Consider the following 27,485-nt stretch of genomic DNA (forward strand, 5'->3'; position numbering starts at 1 on the left):
CAAAGTACACTCAATCAAAAAGAGAGAACAGATAATGCAATAATACATTTTGCTACAAAAGTATCCACTTTACATTGTCAAATGAGAAAGTTAGTTTGATTTAAGATCTGTGAATCCTCACGTTATGGTGTTCGCTTGTAGACCTGTGAGATTGTGTGGAAGAAGATTTAGGGATGACCTTGAAATAGGAGTTCTACCCTCAAAATGTCATAAATGACGGTGAATTATATCATAATGGCAATGCACTCCCAAATGGCACAAATGCATACCGTCATAGGACTTATTAATCATTTGAACAGCAAAAGGCCAAAAATGCTCCATGCTTTGTCTAAATCAAATGCCCATCGACCTTCCGAGTTGTTTTTACGTATGAGTATCTTAAATGCACCAGATAATTTACTGCTAACGTATTACCTAGCTTCATGTTATTCCCCATTGGTTCTTTGTCTATTTATGTGTTAGATCCACAACTGAAATTGTGTACAGAGTATTTGTTTAGAAAAGGTGTCCTTAACCTTTGTGTGGCTTTGATCAAAACCATGCCTCCTTTTGTCTGCGACTTCACAAGACCGTAAGAAGAGCATAGAAGAGAAGATTTCAGCACCTGCTTGAGTAATTAATGATTGAGCACTTACTCATAATACAAAGCACATGGTGCTATTTTAGCAACTTTTGCTTTCTTTGTCTTTGTATACTCACTCTCATCTCTCACTTTCTCATGATTAAATAAAGATATTAGAATGATATGAGCAAAAAAAAGGAAAAGTAAACCTCTTTGATCTCTAGCTTACTTGCACTATGAATGCATTTTGTATGATGGGAATTTCCACAACCAATGTCAACGTCCAAAATGACGCCAATTATGAAGCTTTGTCATTGTTACTGATCCCGTGAGTGGGTAGCTCTTTTGTGTAGTAGATGTATAGAAAACAAGAAATGAAACATCAGTTATTCGAAGTGAGTTTCTCTTTTCCTTATTCTTTTTTTCTTCCTTTTTATCGCTCAAGAGGACGATCTGTAAATATCTCTTCGAGTGGGTGCCCATTCTGTTCTTGTTTCACTTGCGTTTAATTTCTTTCCTGCCGCTTCCTTGTGGCCCAGCATTGATAGGCAGATATTTGAGTTTTTAAGTCCACATGCATCCTGCAGATTTGGATGTATGGTCTTGCCTTACATTTCTTTCTTTCTCTCCATTTTCTTTCATACTGTCCCCTTTCTTTCTCTCGCCCTCCCCTCCCCCCCCCCCCTTGTACAGTTCTGATTTTTTTTTTCAGGATTAACCATCAAAGGCTTTTGTTACTCTAAATCATTTTTCTTTGATTTGATTTGATTTGTTTTTCTCTTTCATCAAAGTCATATAAATGATCATGATAATTTCATTATGTATATTCTGCTCACAAAGTCAGCAGATTAGATCATAGACATTACATCCTGTTATACTTCCTCAAAAAAAAAAAGAGAGAATACAAACTGTAAGTTCGATATGATTGTGTATTGTTCTAACGTCATCAGTCTAAAGGTCTGACACACTTACAGCCAGACATGGGGTTCTACAGTGAGTGGACCAATCAGAGCTGAAGATTCATGTGAGCTGACTTTTAAAGCCACTTGTGAACATTTGGAGATGAAAAGAAAACAGCTTTAGTGCTTCAAAATTATTCTGAAATGTAAGACAGGGACAAAAATAACCAACATGAAATTGAGAATCAGTGTAATCAATGCTATATATTGGTAAATATGCAAAATGAAAACAACAGTTTTATTTCAAAAACTGTTTCTAGAATTAACCATCACTGTGATGGCTTATTGAGAAAATATGAGATATTTCCTTATATTTATTGCTTTAGTGTGAAATTTTGTGTAATGGAAGAGTATTTGATGCATCACGCGTTACCCCGGGTGCCGTAGTACCCCGGGTAACCGCGTTGTGTAGTGCCACCTCATGTCCACTCGAGGACAGCCAGAGAAAAATGCATGCACTGTGTGTGCGTGTACATAGTCATTCCCATGCCACTGCTTGTTATACTATGCATGCATGGAAGCTGCGATACCACTAGCGTGTGCTTTAGTGCAGTGCAGTGCAGTGGCTAGTGCGCGCTAGCTCCAGCACCAAAATAATTTCCTCTTTTTGGCACCCAGGATACAACCTTTTTAAAAAAAAATAAATAATTCAACAAAATGGCTGATTTTTATTTGGTACCCCGGGATACCATTTATGTCATCATTTTGTGATATAGCTGAACTAGACATAAGCATCAAATGTGATAATTCAAACATTTTTTTTTCAATCACTACTCCCAATGTTTGATATAGTAGCTTTAAGACAACCAGCTGAGCTTATTGGAGTGTTGAAAATACACAGACATGAGCATGTGGCTGTTGCTGTGGCAACAGCAGTTTCTGCAAAGTAGCAGCATCGGCCAGGGATGTTGTAATATATCCTGACTGCACGTCATAGTCAGTGACCTACAATGCCATATGCAGTGGCCTGGGATTAAGCTCCAAGAGTGATAGGAGAAATGAGCTTTTATTCTTGCCCCTACCAGCATCGTGCTCTAGCTTACTGTGGGCGTGGCATCTCATAGCTGCCACGCCCATGTGCTCCATATGACCATATGTGACCTGCTACAACAAAAGGATCCTAAAGTCGCTGATGGGCGAGCCAATCATGGCCCAGAAAAATGCTATTTTCAGGCCTTTCCTTTGATCATTTAGCGTCGAAATTTCGGCAGAGGATAGAAGATACATTAAGACTACAAAATTATGTTAAAACAGAAATCCAAACGTTTTGACAGATTTTGGTGATCTGACTTCAAACTTGATTTTCTCGGCTCACCCATCAGCGACTTTAGGATCCTTATGTTGTAGCGGGTCACATATAACAAGGTAATCTTGGAATTGGTCCTATGTGTCAAATTGCATTATAATTGAAGAGCATCAGATGCCTATTGTTGGCGGTGATTAATAATTCAAAGTTAGTTTTTGCTGACAATTCCATTCAATGGGGTCTTTAACCCTCTGTGCGCAACATTTCAATTTCTTTTCTCTAGATCTGTATGTGAAATTTGTGCACATTTGCCTCACTGGTACAGGAAGGGTTAAAGAGCCAATCAGATAATCCTGCCATTTCATAAAACACTTGACAAAGAATTAAATTTGAACCTCTCGTATCCGGACACGTCGGGACCGGGGCTCATCCGGATAAGGGATTTGGCCGGATACGGGAGACTCAATGCTTTATACACGTACATATACATACACATGTACTGATGTAGCGAATTGTAGTACCACATGTAGTAATGTGTATACTGCAACCTTTCGTTGTTACATTTGGGGATGTTTGGAGATGTTAAAATGTCTGAAGGTAAGCAATTTGGAAGGAAATTTGATGTAGTGTATGTTAATCATGTTCGAAGTAATATGTAATTCACGTGTGTTTGTGTAGGAGTTCTCAAGGAGTTAGGAATCCCCCTTTCCTCCCGTAATTATTAAAACAAAAATCACGGCGAGATTGCGTCCGTATAATAGAGAGATCCGGATAAAGGGAGGCCGGATAAGAGAGGTTCAACTGTACATTATGCTGAATGACTTCTGAAGAGATCGTCCACGATTAATACCACCACTTCTGACAATTCCATAGATGCTACCCATCATGGTTACAAACACACACACCTTGCCCTCAAGTAGAGGAAATTAGAAGTGGTATTGTATTCCCTGGTTGTTATGGAGTACTCCATAAACTGTTCATTTGGAGCATGTTTATAACATCATATTTATGATTTATGTCCAAATGAAGAATCAACATCTCTATCTCTCTTATAATAAGTCCCATAAAGTTCAAACTGCTAGTCATAAATCATGATGCATGCACAGCACCGCAGTCACGTGTGGTCTTGGTTACAGTTTTAGTCCAAGCAAAAGCGAGCTATCGATTAGGGATACATAATCACGGTGACAGGGAACGTAGTCATGGGTGAGAGAGGATATGCCTGCGATAAGAAATATGAGATGGTGTGTTAACAAGGCACATTATTTGTGATGCCACGACCTTTCAATTTGTATGATGCTATGTCGTAAAATGCGACAGTGCAATCATGGTTTCATAGTTACCACCATACAATAAACATCCTTGTCCCTCATCCCCCATCAAAGCCCTATTGTCTTTTCATGTTAATCAAAGCAGACGGATGCAGGAAATATGTTGTTGCTGTGTATGAATGCAGTTTACCATGTTTAATCTGGGCATGATATGTCATACTATAAAGTGTATATTCTTCTTCAATGTCGCAGTCTCTATGGGAACATGATCATCCAAACAATCCACAGGTTTGCAAATCATTAATTCAAATTTATTGATATTTTTTGTCCTCCCAGAGGATCACGTAACAAGCTTTATACTCCTGCTATGTACATTGCAATGTCTATAATGCAACACTAAGGCATTGGTTGTTGCTATGTTGGGCAAGCCGCAAAACATGCCTTCTCATTGTCGGGAGCAACATCTGTTGTAGAGATATACATGGACAACATGTTTTGTCAACCAGTGTGTAAACCAGTTTTGTGTTCAGCTGGTGGACAGGTTGCATCCTCTTGCCATACTTATTGAACGTCGCATTCAAAATATCAAAAACATTCAGTCCAGAGATGGAAAAAAACATGTTCTGTGACTGGAAGCAGGAGGGAATCACATACAAGTCTATATTAATGGCCTTCGATTTCTTGACATGACATTTCATCACCCAGAATGAAAAAGAAAACAAAATGATATTCACCCTGGCCTTGGCAGAGAGCGTGCCTACCAGGCTATCACGCCCGCATTCATGGCGTCATGAATCAGATTTCATTGGTGCATCCAGGTATTCCAGCGTCAAAGTGTCACCAACGTCATATCACTCATCCGCCTAGAAACTGTTTGTTTACCTGTGCCCCGGCCGATCAACAATAGAATGCTGCCGCCGTCCGCCGGCTGCCGCGGCAACGCCACCCCGCGATTCATTTGAGATTGACCTCGGGCCGGTATCGGGCCGGTATTTACCCTATTTTGGCATTGGCTTGCATCATGTACTGGTATCATTGGAGGGATTTCCTGTTGAATATCAAGATTGAGTAGATGGGGGTAAAGTAGATGGGGGAAAATAGAAAGCATTGATACCTGTCCTTATACCCCAATACCAGGCTGACTAAAGACGTCATTGGTGTCCTCCTAGCAACGTATTCCTTTGGAATTGGCAGTGGTTCGCAAAACAGCCATGCAAACACCACAGTCGGGAACTCTGATAAAAGGGGTACCTCCCTTCTTTGGAGATATTGTGTTTCTTTTGTATGACTCATCCATTTTGTGTTTCTTTTATCGTAAAAATATTTTTTTAAACTGCCATGTAATTGAGAGAAATAGCTTTGTGGTATATTATGATATAGAATATTCATGGCCAGGAGTTCAACTGTATTTTTGATTGTCTTGTGATCAGTGGGGCTCAGTCATAATTCAGCTTTCAGACAGTTGAAGTTGGTCTTCACCCATCATTTCTGTGGTTATTGTACCATACAATCGATCACCGTTGCATTATGACAACATTTTATGGGTTTTCAGTGAAATGCTTCAAAAACTTATGAGACTTCCAAAACTGGATATTTTTATCTTTGATGCATTACTCAAAGATAAAATTTCCATAAAATCTTTTATGTGAGTTATCTACATGAAAACCTACACCCATACCAATCAAGCAAAGTGTACTTCGATCTCATTTTTTGTGATATTCCATTTAGTAATTCATTTCCATAATCTCAACGGCCCGAATTCACGAAGGTGGTACAAATGAAACCATGGTTTAAACCATGGACAAAAACCATGGAGCGCCAAGTGTCGCAAGGAATATTTCGTTACAAAATTGGTCATTTCATTGACAAAATGACCGTTTCGTCAACGAAATTATCATTTCGTGGACGAAATGCCCATTTAGTTACAAAATGTTGTCATTTAGTTACAAAATGTTGTCATTTTGTTACAAAATAATCATTTTATCGACGAAATGACTGATTTCGTAACAATATATTCCATGCGACACTAGGCGCTCCATGGTTTAAACCATGGTTTCATTTGTACCACCTTTGTGAATTCGGGCCATCAAGTTCATTTGGTCTCTGCGAACAAGACCCTTTTTTCCCTGTTTTACTTCCTTATGCGTGAGATCAGACAGAATAACACTGTATAAACCACTGATGAGGTTACCCTGTGTGAAAAATACCGAAATACATGAATAAATAGATAAGTAAGTAAGTAAGTAAATAAATGAATGAATAAATAAATGAATACATAAATACATAAATAGATAAATGAATACATACATACATACATACATACATACATACATATGTACATACATAAATGTATGCATGCATAAGTGCATGCTTAAATGGAGTGAAAGGAACAGATGTACAGTATCCCCTCTTCCACACACATTTTTATAAACTAGCTCCAAAAAGCCCTTTTAGAGGGACATTCTGAAAAAAATATGAACTGAAGCATGTTGGAGATTAATTTGATTGTAGGGACTGCTGTCGTCCATAACCCAAACTCCATTACTTGATCACGACCTGTGTGCACTTACAGACAATTGGTCTCAAGGCCTGTTCACACATACATGAATTATCACATGTGGTTTTTGCTTGTTTGTTTGTATTGCTATTTAAAGTTCAATTTCATTACGATGCAAAAGTCAATTGTATTAGCCACTGATCAAATAAGGCCAGAAAAAGCCAGAATTTGGCTGCAAGCAGGGCACTCTAAAATCACCAAACTGTGCATGCCTCGAAACAATGACCAGAGCGTGACTCATTTTCATCATATGCATGGAGGCAACATATGGTGGAATTAAGTTTCCTTCACTTTATAGAGGTTGACATAACTGAAAATCTTGTGTGTGCCAAAAGATTAACAAAATGTAAATATTGAATTGAAAGAAATTGAGGGAAAAAAAAAACAAACAAGGAAGGACGATATTAAGCCAAATATTTTTGTGACCCAGTGCAAATGAAGGAAGTACTGTTACCCAAAAGTATCAAGTAGCCTAATGGCATTTTGCAAACATCTCTGTAGGAATGTCAACTTAATGAACATCAAGTCTTGTATCAAACTGTCTTATTGGAATATAAGTTCTGGAAAAGTGGACATTTTTGTGGGGTGTAAATTTTCATACATTTTGTGCAGCCAGAAGATAGCACAAAAATAAAAACACATGAATAGTTTTTGCTTGGTTTATGTACCATGATGTAATGTCTTGATTCCGCGGAAAACACACAAAATTCAGCTCATTATACTAGGCCAGGTGCGAAAAAAAAAATTAGTCACAGGAAAATATCCATTTATTTCTGTTTTAAAGAAAAGAAGAGAGAGAAAATAGGACCCTACAAAACAAATAATTTGCCCAAATATCCACTTTTACAGTATTTGAATTAAATGCCGAAAAGACTATCAACTACAAAGTGAAGATGAATGATGATAGATAGCTAAAAAAGAAAAAGAAAAAAAAAAGCAAACAGACCAAATCAGCAGAGAAATCAGGCAGCCCTACAGTCATTTTAGGACCTTCATCATCTTGGTACAAGAGCTACCAGCACTTCTATTTGTGCAATCCTGTCAAACCAGAAACATTTGCGGCATGAAACTTTTTGTGAATTGGAGCCAAAGGCCTTTTTCGCAGCATGAAACTTGTGTGAATTGCCACTGGCACTCAATGCATTGAATAGGCAAGACATTTTACGTGCATTTAACTTCCGTGAATCTTGGTTCTTCACGATATTTGTGAAAGCTTTAAAGCGTGCAAAAGCGTCTTGGGTTTTTTAGGAATGCTTAGAATCCTTTGATTCGACAGATGCCATTTGAGAAAAGATTTTGTGATACATTGACATGACCATGGTAATTACCACTCTCTTTTTCATACATTTTTCCCTTGCTCACATATTGATTATTAAAAAAAAAGAAATATACTGTAAAACCAGAAATGTTTGCATGCATTTTAATTTTGCAAATTTCATGAGAACCAAGATATGCAAACTTAGAATGCCCACGAAAGTTCTTGTCTACACTTTATGCATTGAATACCAAAGGCGACTCGCAAAAATTTCATTAAGAGAAAAGGGCTGTCGGCTCCAGTTCACAAAAATTTTATGCTGTGAAAATGTCTTGCTGTACGATATAGGCCTATAGAGTCATGAAGCCATTGATGTCAGCAGATACATAATTTTGTCAACGTGGCAGCCAGTTTGGATCTGCACGGGAAAGACTAGCAATCTAGACTAGCAGAATAACATGAACCCAGCCACACCTCTGACCTTCAGCTGCCCTTGGACAAAGGTCTCTGTGCAGGAAGCATTACAACCGAATGGAATGTAAACAAGACACCTCTTTCTCTGTCTCTGTCTCTCTCCCCTCTCTCCCTCACTCCCCACGACAAAGCTGCTTGGAAAAAAAAAAATATCTAGGGCTGCTAGTCTTGCTCCTAGTCCTATTTTTTTTTGCCATAGCTCGTAATGCACACTCTTCAACTGAATAGAAAGAAGAGGGGAACAAAAGACTACACTTTGTGGAGGTCAGACAAAGAAAAATCCTTGTCCGTTGTTAGCCTACTGATATCATTGTCAGCAGGATGCACAGTCATTTGTACGGCTTGTTGCTCAGGAACGACTGACAATTTGTTGATCTTATCTTGTGTGTATAATGACATACTAAGACAAAGAAATAGTTATACTAAAACTGGTAGACAAACCAGCAAAGAGAGTAAAACAATGAAACAAACAGCTGAAAAGCAGTCCTGGGAAACATTGATATGTCACTGTTAGCATGTAGGCCTAGGTCCTACATCTTTTATATGAATTGTTGTGAATGCATGAAGTGCTGAGGCTAATACATGAGTGGTGGACTGAACTGTCAGAGAACACAATCGCATTCCTGACTTGCCCTTTGGCTTTGTGTGATTAGGGCATGGCTGATCGGCAGACCGGGGTGGTTATGCCTACGCAGAGAGTCGATCTAATCTACGCACGTTGGTCCAAATTTGCCACGCGATGGGTTTGCTGTAACAGCTAGTAACACAGCTATCATTCTCGCTTTGTTCATACGCAGATGAGCACGTAACACACAAAGGAAAGCATCCTTGTCGCACATTGATCTATTTTGTTTCAGATTACTTCTCACAGACAGCATGCTGGTATGAGAGTGACTTGATTATTTTAAGGGGTCACCCTGTATAGAAACAGTAGACCTTGGCTTAATTTACCTATTCCAGTGTGTGGGGATGTGGGGTTTTTAAATCAAATTACTGTCTACTGCAAACCTTCCAATTTCACACGATAGCACTTGAAAATAGCCTGGTCGCAGACCAAAATATGATTGTCCGCTCAGCCTATTTTTGTATCTATATACATCATGCCTCCTGCCAAGCAAAATAAAAAGGGATGGAGATGAAACAATGCCAGAAAAAAAGACTGAAAACGAAGAGTTCTTCAAAAAATTATAGAGCAAGAGCTGTGACCATATTGAACATTGCAGCCAAACATGGGTAGGGCCTAATATTAACATTGATACACATGTTGTATAGGGCATTTATTTATGAATACTAGTAAAGGTAACATAAATCTTAACCAGGCCGATAATGGGTCAAAGATACTACAAAATATTATAACTAATGTTTGCTTAATTGCAACCCTTTTATGATAGAATGAATACTAATTGGGGCTCTGCAGTGAATAAATTCAATATGGACCATATTGGCAGACAAAAATTGCCATACACCCAAACCAAACAGACCCAAAAAACAAACAAACAAAAAAGGATTATTCATAATCATCTCAAGCAATTTTCCACTCATTACCAGATTTTGAGGTATTGATATAAAGATGAGGCGCTTGTGAAGGAAATGGGATTGTTCGACTGTAATGACCAATGGTGCAAAAATCCTGTAAGGGGGATGAACAAAGCATGAGCAATCATGCATTAGGGAAAAAGGGATCATAGCTCTTCCCCTCCCTTTATCACCACCACTAGTCACCACCACCACCACCGCTACCGCTACCGAAGGGACAAGAATAATACCCCCACCCCCATCCCACAGCATCATGTAGGTAGCTGACAAGTGCACCCAAACAAAGCCCCTTGGCTACTCCAGTAGGTTGACCTTTCTTCCCAATGGACCATTGTCTACCACCAAGCCATTAATTAGTCTCTTAATGCAGACCTGTGTTAGCAGTTGGAGCTCTCCATGGGGAGGGGGGGGGGGGGGGAGGGCAGTTTGTTAAACTTCATACACTTTTTTTTTCAGAAGGATGTCACTTCTAAATGCAAAGATCATGTAAGAAGTAATGCATTATCATTATAACACATTTTTCATCATACAATGTAAATGCATTCATAGTCACTTTCAGGGGAGATGGACAAGCATAATACCTTTTATTAACACTCAACAAAAGGATGGGGGTGGTGGCCGTGGGAAGATTCTCCTCCCTTTCTCTTTAGAAAGGAAGAGACTTTTAAGAGAGAATCATCCAGTGTTCTACATTCAATACTGAAATCTTCAGGTAGATTTCTGTATGTAGGGATCGCCATTCACACATCTCTATTGAGAGAGTAACTATACACAGTCCTGTCACTATACGGGCGACATAACTTGCCTGAATACTCATTGTTTCATTTAAGGAAATGAATGTACAATAGAAGCCATTCATGAAAGCAAACATAACTGCCCTCATTCTCTTCCCCTATACCAGCTTGAAATCTGAAGCTGCAATTCAGTCCATACCAACAAATTTTTCCAGACATGTATAGACTTCTGCTACCACGTCAATTGTCGATGGCAAGTCAGGTGAGAAATCTCTGTGTTTACAAGAGCGTGCTTGTCTATTCTTGTCTCCAGATTCAGCCTATACGTCACAAGGAACTGTAAACAATGGTGTTTGTTCAGTCAGACACATTTACCATTGAGAACGTGTCTCGCCAAATTAGGAGTTTTGCCCTAAAAAACATTCTGTTTGATTTACACTGGATGGATTACAACACTTTTGTGCATCTTCACTACACAGTTAAGAAAGGAGAAAAAGAAGTAGGAATACTGATAAGAAGACTACATGAATGATTAAAAGGGTCACTGGAATGAGTGCATACACATTTGGAATAACTGACATGTCACAATTGCTCATTCAGTAGCAAGTGCTCCGAAATAGACAAAAATCATTGTGACCGTGAATCAGCTCCCCTGCTCCACATCGAGGCGTTACGCTGTCTGGTCTGGATTTGTAGACTAGCTACATTTTTGCCATCTGATTCACAAGGTTCCATTCCATTGTCCTCTCATTGTTTTCAGGGAATGGAAGGGGAGAGATTCAGAGGTTGCAGTGAAGAGGTCTTTGTGCCCCACTAGTGCGTGTGAGGTGGGGCCACCGCCCAAGACTGAGCAAACACAGCGAGGAAGATGTGATACTTTTTGAGAAGACAAAAAAAAAAAAGAAGAGGTAGAAAAGAGGGACTTGTTTGAACCCAGTAACCACCCCGGTAACCAGAATCACCACAACTCCACGTTGGTACATTGATAGGATAGATGTTGCATTAGTCATTTCTCCACCTCTCGCTCTCTTTTCTAACTACCCATTGCTTCATTCTACCAGGTATAGGCCAACCGTGATTTCTTCCTGGTAGGAAAACACAAATCACGAGATGAAACTGATTCTTTTGAAGTTCTCTTTTACCTCAATTATGCTAACCTTAATTGTGTTTAAACCACTCCATCTCTCATCTCAAGGCACGGAGAAGGGAGACAAAGAGAAAAAGAGTGAGTGAGTAATTTTGATTTATGACTTGTGATCCTTTGCCATGAGAAAGTCGAGCCCTGCTGCATATACTCTGCCTTTACATCATGAACTCTAGATTGTGTCTGATACAAGAAATGCCAAAGCATTCAGTGCAAGTGGAAGAGGAGGGGACAAAGAAGCTTAAAAAAAAAAACAAATGAAGTGGAGAAATAGGAAGAGGAGGAGGAGGAGGGGAAAAGGAGGAGTGGTGGAAAGAAGAGACAAGAAAAAAAGGGAAGAGAAAGAAGAGTTCTATGTAGAAGAATATGAAAAGAAGAAAGGATAGGAGACCCTGAAGAAGGAAAGAGAGACTGGAGGAGAAGAAGAAGATGAACAACAATGGCAAGAAGGAGATTATGATGATGAGAGATAAAGAAGAAGAGGAGGAGGAGGAGAGCATGAAGAAGAAAGAGAGAAAAAAAGGATGATGTTTTGCATATTGTAATATTTATCGTCTTTATCACTTTAGTCAGTAAATTTTCATGACAACGTTTCGTTACTCCAAGGTTCCACAATTATATTTTTTTTTTCAATTTACTTTGTTTTGATTATGCAACCTTATTCTATGTTACCAAAGAAAGTGAAATGTTTATGTTCTTTTGAAAAATGAAATAAAGTTTGAATTGAATGGAATGAGAAATATAAGAAAAACTTATTTCAGGAAGTAGAAGGTAAAAAAGTCAACACAATTACAAAAAGAACCATACCCTTGATGGCCACGCATCTGCAAGTAGACTATGACGAAACTATTCTGTTAGTGATTTGCATGAACATTCAACAGTTCACGTTACACATTGAAAGGAAATGTGACGTCCTTTTTGTATTGTCCAACACTATACGGATCACTAAACGGAACGCTGGTTTTAAACAGAGCACAGAACAACGCCCTACTGCCCATGCAACAAAGGAGTTAACTTCTTGGTGCAACAGTCAATAGCTTTTCCAACATCAGATGACCTTGCAAACTTCCAAGAGTTCTCATACACGTTTTTCTTTCCAACGCTTGTGTGTTTCATTCAACTCAAAATTTAATGCTGCGACCTTTGCTTGATCCTCGAATGCATTGCCATCAGTCATCACTTGTGATTTAATGTGAATCTTCTCCGTCTTTCAAGGGCATTCCGTGAGTTATACTGCAATTATTTCCGTGTTTAATCTCATCAAATTCTGAGATGATTATCTTTCATTTTCACGTGGTCATTGTGCCTCTCTACAACCCTCGCTGTACTTGCCACTCTTTCTGAGAACTGGATGTGGTAACAAAACATGTATACAAAGAAAGTCAGAATGGTTTCTATAGATGGCTTCTTTTGTCCACACAGTGTATATTCCTGTATCTTATGGACTTCCCAGAAAGAATAAAATGATACATCAGTTTGGTATCTTCTGCTGATACAAATTTCAGACCTCTTGTCTGGCTGTGACTTATAAGATCCCTATTATTAGGCCCAACATTGTGGTGAATTAGGAACATACTCAGAATCAAGTTATTTAGATTTTTTTCTCCGAGTGTGAAATAACCTTTACAAACTTTAGAAACAACTATGTAAAGTTTAGTTTAGCACCTCTTACTTTTGTTTAAAGTTCTGTCCATTGTAGCAGGTAATTCATGGACAGATGTTTGTGATACAGTAAACAGTGGCTGTGGCTAGTCTTCATTTGATCTTTTGTGAAACAGTGTAACATTCATTCACATAATAATGTTAGAAGTCTGACATTCTGTGGGGGTGAAGTGGTTAAGGCAGTGGATGCATGTGTGGAAGAAGGGTTTTCCATGCTATTTAACTGCACACCTTTTGAATCCTGTGATGGGTATATATTTGGATGACGAATATCCTGAACCATACTCCTCCTCCTCAGCGAAATCACGCTGCGTAGCCCCAGGGTAACATCTCTTGGAGTCATTGCTTTGAGAGTTATATTCATAGATTATTGCGCATAAGAATGAGAAATGCGAGTCATTCATTTACGGATGCAAATTCGAAATCCCAACCGTTTGCAACCAGTGGCCATTGGCATTTGAATTTAACTGCTACATCACTGTGGGATGAAACCACGATTTACAGATTTTCATCCTGTGGATAGTCTCCTGTTGACTTATGATTATGAGGGGCTTTCTGTGGTATTTAGCATTTTAGCATTGCAAACAACACTACCTGTGTAAAGACATGGATCGTTTTACAGTACAGATGAGTGGTAGTAGAGTGGTGACATTTCTTATAGTGCTCATACTGACAGTTGTAACCTGTCATCCATGATTTGGTTACTGTTGGGTTTATTTATTCATTTATTGTATTATTTTATTATTTTATTATTCATATTATTTTATTTTTTTTTTTGGGGGGGGGAGGGAACTGTACCCTTGTCATTGAAGTCTGCTTGAAGACAAAGTTGCTCTTTACTTTGAAGATTTATACATGACCTAGAAATGGATGACTTGTGCCAATCTACTCTTTACAACTTTAAGATACGGTTTATAAAAGCCTCCTCCATTATTTCTTGCACAAAAGGATATAAAATTGCAGAGGATGGTAATTATCAGATCAAGAAATTATTTTTGCTGCCGACAGATTATATATCTCAAGACATCAAATGTAAATCTTTAAGAAATTCACTCCCACGTCTATAATGCGTAAGGTAGAGAACAGTGTGACGCAGTTAGTTCTGGTAATAGAACACCATGACTAACCCCAACGTCATTAGGAGAGGACCAAATGTTCAAGCGAGAATTCTGGCTGTAATGGCGAATGTATTTCAGTAATAGCACGCTAATGACCAGTTACAGGATGCAGACGCTCTATTTATAGTGGGAGTGACCATGGCTACCATCTTTACCTTCATCATTATCATCATCACCAAGCCGCAAATCCCGCCTATTAAGGGTTTGGAGTCTTCTCGTTAAAGCTTTCCACCTTGCTCCATGCCAGTAAAGGCAGCCCCAATTCTTTTTCCATCTTTAATGATGCAGTCCATCCCTCCATCCCTTTCTTCTCTGCTCCTCTTCGATCAGGCTGACCCTCTGTCTCCTCAGATAGCATCATCTTCTTCTGGGGTAACGTTTTACAGTGCACTCCCGTTATAATGAACATGGTTATAACGAAATTCTGGTTACAACGAAGTAAAAAATTTAGGCCACAATGCTATCCAATGAATGTATTTTCATTGTTTATTAGTTCGGGTATAACAAAATTTTGATATAACGAAAGAAAAGTGCTAGTCCTGAGGACTTCATTATAATGGGAGTCTATTGTATATCAGTATGCTGTTCTTTATTATGAGGAGGAGAATACTGTACACTATAATGTAGTGGAATTATACTGTGAACAAACTATTCTTTAATTCATACCTTCGGCCACCCAAGAGAGACCAAAAAAAAAAAGTGGCCACGAAAGACTGGTGGCTTCCATAGACAGAAGCTTTTCTTTCAAGGAGGATTTTTTCTTCTTTTTTTTAGTGGCTGTATACAGCAGGTGGCCACGATAGATAGGTGGCCACTAAGGGAGGTTTGACAATATATTATCTATCCATCTCTCATCTATCTATCTATCTTTCTGTTTATCTATCTATCAATCTATCTATTTTATGTTTGTCTGTCTATCTATTTGTCTATCTACAAGCTGTATTTGTATGTCTATCTGTCTATCTATCTATCTATCTATCTATCTATCTATCTATCTATCTATCTATCTATCTATCTATCTATCTATCTATCTATCAATCTATATTATATATCTACCTTGCTATCCATGTATCTACCCATCAATTCATCTATCTCTTCCATACTTGCTTTCTGCACTTTTATACTTTTTCCCTTGTGTATGTGCATGTAAGCCAATTAAGGTTCTGTTTCATAGAAATCTCTTCATTAGTCACTCTAATGGCAACCTTCATACAGCTGGGTACATCATTCTGTGTCCTCGTACTACAACTCATAAAAAATTCTGGGAATTGGACAGGGGTCGCTCCAAATTGAAGTGTAGTGGCACGTGTCCTTTTTTTTCCAATTAGTGATAGTAGATCTTGTCTGGCGTAAACCCTTTTCACACTCACAGAATAGGAGCATTTTGTTAATCCAGAGGGCCATGCTATGTAGCATTTTAACATTCTATAGATTGAACAATTTTTCATTTGCTTTCCTACTGAGAGCATTTTCGTCACAAATCAAGTGAGATGGAAACAGATTGTATCAGAAGAAGGATCAGATCAAGAGATATTATTCCTGTTGCAGTATTGGTTACAGTTCGTTATTCCGAAGGTTCGTTATTCCGAAGGCTCTTAAGTCCGAAGATTTGTTATTCCGAAAGTTTGTTAATCCGAATTTCACTTTCGATTAACGAATCTATGGAATAACAAACCTTCGGAATAATGCCACAAATGTTCGGATTAACGAACCCTTTTTCATTTTCGGATTAAAGGTAGGGAATCCCATTTGCATGCCTTAAATGAAGAGTTGTGTAAACACAGTGGTATGTTGAAGAGAGTATCATTTTAGAAACTCCCATAAAGTATTGAAAGTGGAAGGTAACATTTAGTACATTTCTATTGACCATTAGATTTTGAATTGAATTTTTTTTGGGGCTCACCGTAAATTCCAGTACATTACTAGGCTACCTTTGCAGACCCATGCACTGCATGTGTGTCCATCATGTATATTTTGTGAATAAAGTTCATCAAAACTTACAAACATTTCTATATACATTCTTGCCACACACTCTATATGTTATTACATCAGCTCTTATACTTTTAGATTTGTGTTTATAGATAAAAAATACAGAAGACTGCAACAAAAAGGCTTGAGTGTGGCTGACACACAGAACTACTGAGTAGTTGAGTTTTGTGCATTATTCAAATTGTAGATAACTGTTGACTTCCAAATTTCTAAGCAGTGGCCTAAACAAGTCCCTGAGGTTCATATTTAATGTTTTGCTGCATTTTGGGAGTTCTGTAAAAGGTATCCCCTACCTTTAACGAACCTCTGGATATAGGGAATTTGTATGATTCGGATTATAAACGAACCTTCAGAATAACGAACAGCACCCGCAGCATCACATGTCCTCTGGGCAGAGTGCCAATACTTGATTTCTCAGATTGTCGAATCACTCTCAAGAGCTTTCATCAACCCTCTAGGTACCTCCATCTCAAAATACTATTGGGATTGAGTGCAAAAAAATCACTGCTAGTGCTGAGAGGGTTTTTTTTTTTTTATTAGAACAAATTGAAATCAATTACAACATTTACAACAATCATTACATGATTACAAATAACAGCAAAACACCTTTCTATTTAGTGCTGAGAGGGTTAATAGTGAGATGGGCTACAAGGCTATATCTCTTCCAAAACATGGGCGCGTCTATATGAACTCTACACACTCTGTTTTCAGGATCAGTTTAATGTTTCAAGTGTGAATAGGACCACCCCCCCCCCTCTCCCCCTCCTCACTTTTCATGCATTGTTTCTTTGGATTAGATTATTACCGCATTCAAGGACATGTCACTGCCACTTACATGAACTGAGATAGCAGGAATTCTGGGATCTATTTCACTCTCTGTTTGGATGGATGTTGGAAGGGGAATAGCAATGCCGTAATCAAATTATATGATCTTCTTTTCTTTCTGTTTTTTTTTAAGGAGGAGTAGGAGTGCCAAAATATTTTCCAGGTAAACAGCCTCACTGGCAACAGTTGTCCTTGACTGCATGATGACTGTTAGAGGATTGTATGCAAATGAAGGAAATGACACATTCCTGACATTGAGGGGGGTTCAGACTGAAGAAAAAAAAGAGAGATGTTCCTCCTTGTCACATTTCTTGAATGCATTTTTAAGAGTGCATCATTTCTTGAATGCATTTGTAAGTGTGCATCGCTACTTGAATGCATTGTAAGTGTGCATCAGTGCTTGAATGCATGTCTAATTATGTGTAGAGTTTACAGGCCAGTCAGATATAATGAAATGAATGTCCTTATCGATCACTTACAGCAAACATCAATTCATACGACAGTTGTGTCACAAACTCCCATATCTTTTCAATTAAACACACAACTGTTGCTATACTGACATCAAAGGCTATTGATGTACTGTAAAACCAGAAATGTTTGCATGCATTCTAATTTCATAAATTTCGCGAGAGCCAAGATTCAAGAAATTGAACTACATGCAGAAGTTTGTGTCTACACTATCTGCATTGAATGCCAGTTGCAATTCGCGAAAAAGGCTCCAATTAGTGAAAAGTTCATCCCTCGAAAAATATCTTGCTTCACAGTATCATGCAGGTGTCATGGTAGAATTAACCTGTTGAGGACAGTCTGATTTTGCACGACACGCATTTCCCATAGACACTTTGCCCCAGTATACTTGGGATTCGTCCTCAATTGAAGTGCAAGGTTAAGCTAAGCTCCATAACCTTAATTGTGTCTTACAATTCAGACTTTAGGCTGCTGGAATCAAGCAATACCTGTGTGGAAAATGCACACAGAACTTGATTGACCACAATCAATTTTGTAAGAGATGCGATTCTGGTTTGCTTTGAAATGATTACATATAAAAAAAGAGAATATATTGCTGTGCATGAGACCTATTTCTAAACTTTTTACAAACATTTCCTCTTGTGAGACTGAAATGCCTCAGCAATGAGACCACTGATTCAAGCCACTGAGGGTGTGGAAGTATCCAGGAGATCATGGGGGGGGGGGGGGGCTTGCGAAAGAAAAAAAGACTTCTCCAGTCGACCTTTATGCTCATCATGATCATCTAGAGATACCTGGATGAAAACACTCTTGTATAGTTTCACATTCTGGTAATAAAGAGAGCCAGATGTCCTCAGTGTTTATACGGTATTTGCTCAAATATTCGTTGAGCTGTAGTTTTTTTCTTGTGCTAGTATACTCTCATTCTACAGCAAAAACGAAAGAAAGAAAGAAAGAAAGAAAACAAAACCAAAACTTGAAAAAAAAGGAGATAAAAATGGGGGAATTTTCCTTTTTTGAAAAAGAGTACCTGTCATCTTTGAATCACTACTGTTGTGGTTTCCTGAACAATGGAAAATAACTCAATGGTACTGAAGATTAAGTCCTGTCATGTAAATATATATGGATGTGGCCCCAAATCGAAAGTATGCATGATAATCCTGTATGATGACATCAACTTTTTTGTTGTTGTTGTTGTTGTTGTTGTTGGCAATAGTATGATGAGCAAGAATTGAAATGAAAAAGGATAGAATGAAAACTTTTAGAGATTGCTTCTTTTTCTCACGGCCATCAGATTAGATGGCAGATTGACATCTTATGTAGTATTGTGCCAAAACTCCAAGCCTTCGTCGTCCTTGACTTACAAAATTTATTCAGTGCTTGGGCCGGTGCCAATCGAGGAATCACGAAGTTTTTGCTTTTGGGCGGCCTCCTTGCATGTGATGAACAATCACATTAAAAATAACTGAACTAATATTATCATAACCTTGTCAGAAGTTCACATTGTTTATTAGGATCCAGTCCAACTGTAAAAGATGTGTGTATTGTAGTTCCGTGGCTACATCACTATTTTGATATTACTTTCCTGACCCCATAATCTTTAATCTCGACCTTGGTATTGCTATATATTCATGGAAAGTAAAACATGAAAACATAAAAATGAAATGCATTTATGCGTGTTGTCTCAGCCTTGAACTGGCTATTAATCCTTCCGTTCTGATCGCTTACAAAAAAAGAAAAAGAAAAAAGAAAGAGTAGTGTGTATTTACTGAGAATACCTTATGTCATTTGCAAAGTAGCATAAAGTGCAAGTGCCCGAGTCACAATGCATGTCTATATAAGCTTTTTGAAGGCTAACGGAGGTTGTTCACGACATAGTAACCTAGCAACCTTTGCCATGTTTGAGAAAACCTTAGTCAGATCATTTTTGAAGAGAAACAAAAGCAGAACAGCAGTGACTACAGTTATACACATAAATTATAAATCAAAAGATGAGCGTGCCTCCAAACAATCACAGGGAAAGTAAGATGGAAAGAGAAAACAAACAAACAAACATGGACAGACACAAATGTAGAACCAGATCTTCATTGCAAATATATCCGGATGGCTTGTATTTCTCTCATGGTGTTTTCCCTTGCTTTTTGCTTCAATATCCACGCATCTCATTGCTTGCACCCATACAGCACATACATTGTTTCGATGTCCACACACATACAGTATGTGCACACACCACATCATTAATACCTACTAGACCTTGAAGGGCCCCGTTTTATCAAAAGAGATAATCGATAATGCATTCATGTGAGGGCTGTGCAACATTTTTTGGTCCAAATTAGTGATGAATAATTGCATAAATGCATAATTTTTTCCTATTCTCTCTATGTTTTCTTGATGATTTGCCCCTGCAGGCTCATGAAAAGGACCATGGTTACACTGGAATGAGGAAGGAAGATCAAGTTCTTCAGGATTATTTCATCCAGACCATCATGAGGGTGGGGCAGATAAGGGAAGAGGGGTGTGGTGGCTTTGTCTGAAACACTTTGCTTGGTATACTCCAGTACGTCAAACTTCACAATGGCTTGGTGTGTCTGCCTCTTGTGAGAAAAGAAAGAGACAGGCATATTTTACAGGAACTTCGCAAGAAGAAAAGGGAATATAGCTTGCCTGAAACATGTACTTGCTTGGATTTTGGCAGATTTTCACAGTTGCTTGGTGTGTCTTCATCTTCTGTAAATAGAAAGAAACTGTCTGTTGTATTTTAGAGGATTTTGCCTGAATCACGTTTGCGGTATAAGAACAACCTCTTCCAAAACCCCACAAGCTGCTTGAAATACATGCAGAGATAATGCCCTCAAAAGACTGGTTTTTGGTCAAATAGACATGGTAAGGATAGGATGTTGCTGAAGTATATATCAGTTGACATTTGGATCTATTGAATGCTACGACTACTAGCAATGGATGAAATGTAATCTTGGTTCAGCCGCTATGGCTTGGAGCTTTGAAGAATTGCCCACAGATTGCTACTGTCATAAAAAAAAAAAAAGACAGAGCTACATCAATTAAAGGACATGTTCACCTTCTTATGTATGTGGATTGAGTCAATGTGGCAATATCAGTTGAACACATCAGTGAAAGTTTGAAGAAATCTGACAATCCATTCAAAAGTTATGAATTTTTCACGTTTGTGTGCTTTCCACTGCTGGATGAGAAGACTACTACAGTTTATGATGTCACATGTGTAGAATGATATAGGGGAAATGAATAGATAATTCCACAAAATTTTATTTTTTGAATAAAGTGAAATTCCCTTCACTTGTTACTAACATATGTCATTAGTGTAATTTTATTCATGTACACCCTGCCTTCTGAAAGAGGCAAATCAAGTGCTCATTCATTGTGCAAGAAAAGTGAAAATATGTTGAATTTTCTGTATATTTTCTTTATATTGTTTTACACATGTGTTACACATGTGACATCACAAGCGATAGTAGTCTTGACATCCAGTGACGGTGGTACTGAAACTTCAAAAATCATAACTTTTGAATGGACTGTCTGAATGTCCTCAAAATTTCACTGATGTCTTTTTCCAATAATGCTGCATTCTCTCAGTCCATAGTATATCAAGGTGAACTTGTCCATTAAAGCCACTGTTTTGCCATTGGGAACAGTGATATGAAATATTGTTCAAATTATCACATCTGTATAGTTCATATGTATAGTTCAGTTGTATCACAGTTGTATCACAAAACATCCTACCATATAAAGCTGGCAATAAAGCCACAAATGTAGGCTATATGGAGATATCACTGATTTTTGTAATAAACCATAATTGTAGACGGTTTATTGTAGAAACAATTTTTGAATAAACTATTGTTCACATTTTGTATGATTTTAACAATACTTAACATTGATTATACTGATTCAAATTGGTTGTTTCTATCCCTAACGTACCTTTTAAAACTATTTTGAAGCACTAAACCTGGGTTTTGTTTTTCATCTGCAACTGATAAACAGTGGCTCTAAGTTCAGTTTAGTTTTACGAATGCATTCTCCCACAAACACTTATTTGTCTGATGATGGTTATCCTTCTCAATATAGAGTTTGAATACGTTTCAGAAGCATCTATTTTACAGGTGATTTTTTTTCCTCTCTTGATGGATGGATGCTAATACTGTCCAGGTGAGTGGGCAGAGTTGTTTCGTGACTGGGATGATTGATACGAGCTGCTTGCCCTGCCCCCTCCTCCACCCACCCCACCCACAATAGTGCTAATTTTGTATTCCACCATAGTATTTGACAATGATGCCGGTTTTAACTCACTTTAAAAAAAAAAGAAGGAAAAGAAATGTGAGTAGGTGTCAAGTTGTATTCACAGATCTATATTTGTAGTTGGGAAACTTATGTGGTGAGTTGCCTAGAGCACCAAACTTTGAGTGACTCAGAGTCAGGTTGAACAACAGCAAGTAAATAAAGAAAGACAAAAAAAAACTGTTCTTTGTTATTCTTGTTGTTGTTATTAATATTACTGTTTTTGTTGTTGTTGTAATGGACAAGTAGATACATTTCAGTGTGAATTCACATCATCTATACACATTGGATTTTAGAATACTGCCCACAGAGTTTGTGAATCCCCTTCCAACCTCCCCCACCCCCTTCTTCCCGGAGGATTGTGACTTTGTTGTTGTTGTTGTTGTTGTTGTTGTTGTTAGAGACATTTTATTCTGTGATCTAGGGCAGATGTGAGAAGACATATTTTGCATATTAAATATCTATTGGGCATCACAGTGACAAGATATAATATCCATCTTTTTAAAGAATTTTCAATCAGTGACTTTTTTTACGGTTTTAATATAGATGAACAAGGAGAAACTAATGTCCGGTCACATGACTGCAATGGCCTTATTATTTTTTTTTTTTCATGCTGATGGCATGCCGTAGTTGATGATTAACTAATGGACAGGCAGTCTCATTCATTTTATCCTAGTTTCTTTATGATATACATGAAGATCTGTACAGTCTAGATGTAAGGGAAGTGAAATAGTATCATACTTTATCTCAGGAATGCACCAGAAATTAAATTATGTTATGCATCCTCTATAGGATGGAACATGAAATTTTGCCGATCAAAAGATTCCTTGTGAATGGGTAGAAAAGTAAACTACCATTTGAGTCAATCATTTTCTGACATCATCACCTTGTTGTTGAGATGCTTCTTTTGCAACTTTAAAAGAAAACAATGATGTTTGTTATTGAATATATGTGTGTGAGAGAGAGAGAGAGGTCACTGGATTTATTCAGATAGAAGAAAAGAAAATTTGATAAATATTTTGCTTCGCTGTTGCTGTACTACAGTTAAGCATTTGTAAGACTCGATCTGCCAGTATCTTGTGGAATACTTTTTCAGTGTGTTAAAAATCATATATAGACTTCTGGTACAAGGGACTTCTTGAAAACCTCAGAGCTTGACAGAGTTCTACAGGATTGCCTGACATAGCACCCACCAGTTGGTCTGTGCAATCTTCACTCTTCATAAGGCAAAAGAAATCACATGGTATGCAATTCACAAAGTGTTCATCAGATTGTTTTATCACCCAACAAGGGTGGGGAAATATTCCTGACATTATAACTGCAAAAGAGAGAGTTTACATTTAAGTGGTAAACTCGACATCCATTGATAGATGCATGGTATAGTAATGTCACACAGCATCCATAAGATCTCAGAGGGGTTTTACCATAAGTTTTACATCAACTGTCGATTTTTTGCATATGTGTGTGTATGTGTGTGTGTGTGCACATTTTGTTGTCTTTTAGTAGACACCATTTGCCTCACAAAAATTATGTTCTGTAGTCTGAAGGACGCAACACTGATTGGAAAACGAATAGTTACTGGTAGTGTAAACACTTGCGATACATGATTTGACCTTTAAAAGTCTTTGAGATGTGTGGGTGGTTTTAAAATGGGGGGAAATCACGAGGGTTATAACTCCTGCAGGTAACATCAAGGCAACGGTGCAGAATTGCGTGACATAATGAAGATGTTCCTTAGGGGACATTTTCCTTCAAAGAAGGAAAACGACGAATAGGTGCACAAAATAATAGAAACGCATAAACTCCAAGTTCTTTTTTCAAAGGATCTTGCAAGGTTGTCTGTGGATGACACTTCAAGTGTCTTTATCCGTGCGAGTGTTGTGCGTCACGAAACAAAGGCAAAAAACAAGACTGCGTTCTCGCTGTAGCTTCAGATTAGTCATAAATAAGTCACCAGAACAGTGAGGAGATCCACCCTAAAGATACCTTCGTAGAAACCGTCTGAAAATGAGCATTCAGAATCGCGGATTCCAATGTCTTTTGTAAATATCACCGATGAAAGCACACACCAAAAAAAGGGTCCGGTATCAGAATATTTGAATTCCTTCCTCAAATATCGTCCAAATATTGTACACTGCAGTTTGACTTTTTTTTTCTTCTCTCTTTTGTACGAATTCCTGTCAAATTACAAACGGCCTTGTTACTCCTTTGCTACAAGAAAAAAAAAATGAATTCAGTTGGGCAGAATAATAGGAGACAATGACTTTGAAAACAGCGATTATCGAGGAAACAGATTTCGTAAAATATTTGCCCGTCAATCAGGTAAACCTGTGTGCCATTGTTTTGCGATGAAGTGTCAACAGAATAGCGCGGGAACAATGATATGAGTCGTGCGTGATGATGAATGCTGAAAGAATGGTGCATGGGGTTATCATGTGGTATCAGAGTGGTATGGTTGAAGATAATAGGCTGTACCTTACCAGACATGATATCTGCCTGTGTAACTTCCGCTGCATTGTCCTGAAGAGGTATAGGAACAATTATAACGGTATATGTCATCGGGTGTGAATCCCGCCCATTGCGCAATGATATTCTAACAGTAGGCAACTGACTCCGCAAAAATTTGACAGTATGCACTGGAGTATGTGTCTTATCTTAGGTAGATAAACAATATGCATATTATCTGTGAATCTGAACAATAGAAGCTATATACATGTGCTTGCGTATATTTTGTGTGAAGGCTTCTAAAATTAAACCACCCGCTTTTGCATTCATTATGTGTGTTGCTTTCAGTCTCATTCCAGGTTTACTTGCGGATACTAAAATGTAAACATAGCAACAGATATAACTCATTTAGATCGAGCTCCAAACCGCTTCAAGCACAGAGACGTGGGAGTCTTCTGCGAATTCCATCCTATTTTGCCCAGTAGCCATAGGCGTCTATCAGTCGCCCATTTTATGAGCCAGAGGAATTTGATCTTTTTTTAATGAATATTGTGTTATGAACTTTGATATGTATAGATAAATGTCTCTACAGTATATATCTGATTTGAGAAATTTATGCAAACCTTTAGTCATTTTTGTGTGAAATTATGTAAATATTGCTTGTAGAAGAAAGGTGTAGCACTCCTATTATACGTATGAAAGAGAGATAATTATGACTTTTTGAGTTACTTTGTGGAATATATTGCGATTCCGTGACAGCGACGATGGATACGTGCATTGTGTTGTGTTTGGTGTGACTTGGTAAATCTAAATATTTCAGTTAAAGTATAGAACAGACAGAAACAGTGATTTATGGTCTGATTGATTAAGTGAACAAATGAAAAAAAAAGGAATAAATAAAGATCAAATTCACGTGTAATACCCGGATTGCAGGAAATGGTAAAACATGAAACGTTGCTGGTAAAGATGAGGGTACTTTTACCTCAACGTGTCCAGGCGGAAATGGCGGACTTTATAAAAATCGATTTTATCGTTGCTATTTCTGTACTTATGACGTCACGTGGACATGTTGACTCTATTTCACCCCTTCATGAACCCTGCAGTTCTTGGGCAGGGCGATCAGCTCACATGATATCTACACACAGAAGGTGAGTAGGTCATATAGGAAAGATGACCGACAACCGCAAGTATACGACCAGCAGAGGTCCTCGGACCCTTGAGTAATGGACATGGTATGTCAGGTGGACAATGCGATTGTGTGCTATTTGTCAAGTCAACGACCGCAGGGATGATTACACAGCGGAGCCTGTTTAACTTGTAGGTTAAAGTCATTCAGTTGGTCACCTGCGTGTGTGGCCTAATACAGTTTGACTTATATACATTGCTTAACATCGAACAAACACAACTGATAGTGAAATCAAATCGAATACAGAATGCGGACGTTATGAAATTATAAATTTTCCCATATTTTCATAGAACAAAGATGGGTGGCCTACAGTTTGCTTATATACATTGCTTAAAATCGAACAAACACAACTGAATGTGAAAGTTTAAAATCGAATACAGAATGCGGACGTTATGAAATTATAAATTTCCCATATTTTTACTAAACAAAGATATCTGTCAATATCACATAAATCAGATGAGATAATGAAAGGTGATATCATCGCCACACAACTGTCCCATTAATTTGTCCATTGATAAGAATTCGTCAATTTGCTGTATTAAGCCGTTCAGGACGGACTGATTTTGCTACAACACACATTTCCCCAAGACCCCTGCCCGAGTATACTCGGGACTCGTCCTCAATGGGTTAAGCCCCTTCAGTATATCTATCAGACTTAATTATGAAAACTAGATACGATATAATCAATATTGATGATATAAAGGATATTCATTTAATGTCTTTTTTCTGCATTCATTTCATATCATGAAACAAGCAATGACTTGTAATGTGCAAGGAAATCAGAGACTATTGAAACGTGTATGACGTCATTATTTTATCATACTTACAGAGGTGATTACGACCGGAATTATTATTCATTGACATTAAACAGATGCGAGGTATATTTCATAACTCTCATAAACCTTCTTTAGTTTTTGCCAGATCTTGATGTAACTTTCACTATTCCACTGGTTGACCACCGTTACCTGCAGATTGACAGGAGTCGTAGTGCTATAATGCTGTGTATATAAACGTGTACATCAGGAACCTCTAATTGAAACATTGCGTGGAGTAGATATACATAAAAATAGGGCCTATATATGTATATATATATAACATGACAATGTTTAAGAAATATATAGTCTGGACACCCCGCGAAGACAGGCATTGTCTTTTAGCGCTTTGAATACCTAAATTCAATTCGGTCAATATTTGTGCTACTTTTTCTCCTACTTGCATACCACAGATTGTTTGGTGTTTGGGGTTTTTTTTTCTGTGACGACGTCTTTTTCAAGCATGTAATACTGGCATTTGGGTGGTGAAAAGAAAAAAAAATTGCTCTTTTAAGTATTATGTATTACTTAGCAGACGATCTGACCAATGTACATGCTTGTGTGTGTGTGTGAGGAGGGGGGGGGGGGGGGGTATGCGTGCGCGTGGGTGGTGTGCCGAATGCAATGCATCATGTGGTGTATTACTAATCCAAGAGGTAAGACAGTGTGGTTTCGCCATACTGGAAGTATTTATCAGCTTAATCATGTCGTATGAACACGAGGAATTTAGAGGAATTGCAATGATGACTGATTACTCACTATTCTTGCTTCCATCATCCAGCATGATAACGCAGTAGCGGATCCAGAGGGGGCGCACCGGGTGCGCGCCCCTCTTTATTTTTTTGTTAAAACAAGAGAAATAAAAAGGAAGATGGGGGCGCCTCCCCTGTACGGAGTTCCTGGATCCGCCCCTGCAACGTCCATAAAAGAAAAC

The 27,485-nt window shown here is 38.1% G+C and overlaps 1 protein-coding gene across 1 annotated transcript in view; it reads left to right on the forward strand.

Annotated features, from left to right (window-relative positions):
- Positions 1-20,612, forward strand: part of LOC140240755 (serine/threonine-protein phosphatase 2A activator-like) — a 144,801-nt gene extending 124,189 nt beyond the window's left edge. The window contains exon 10 of the mRNA XM_072320525.1: positions 20,209-20,612. The gene's annotated coding sequence lies outside the window, so the exon portion shown is untranslated. The remainder of the gene's footprint in view (positions 1-20,208) is intronic.
- Positions 20,613-27,485: the final 6,873 nt, after the last annotated feature.

The sequence above is a fragment of the Diadema setosum genome, chromosome 17, assembly GCF_964275005.1.
Source record: "Diadema setosum chromosome 17, eeDiaSeto1, whole genome shotgun sequence".
Lineage (NCBI taxonomy): Eukaryota > Metazoa > Echinodermata > Echinoidea > Diadematoida > Diadematidae > Diadema > Diadema setosum.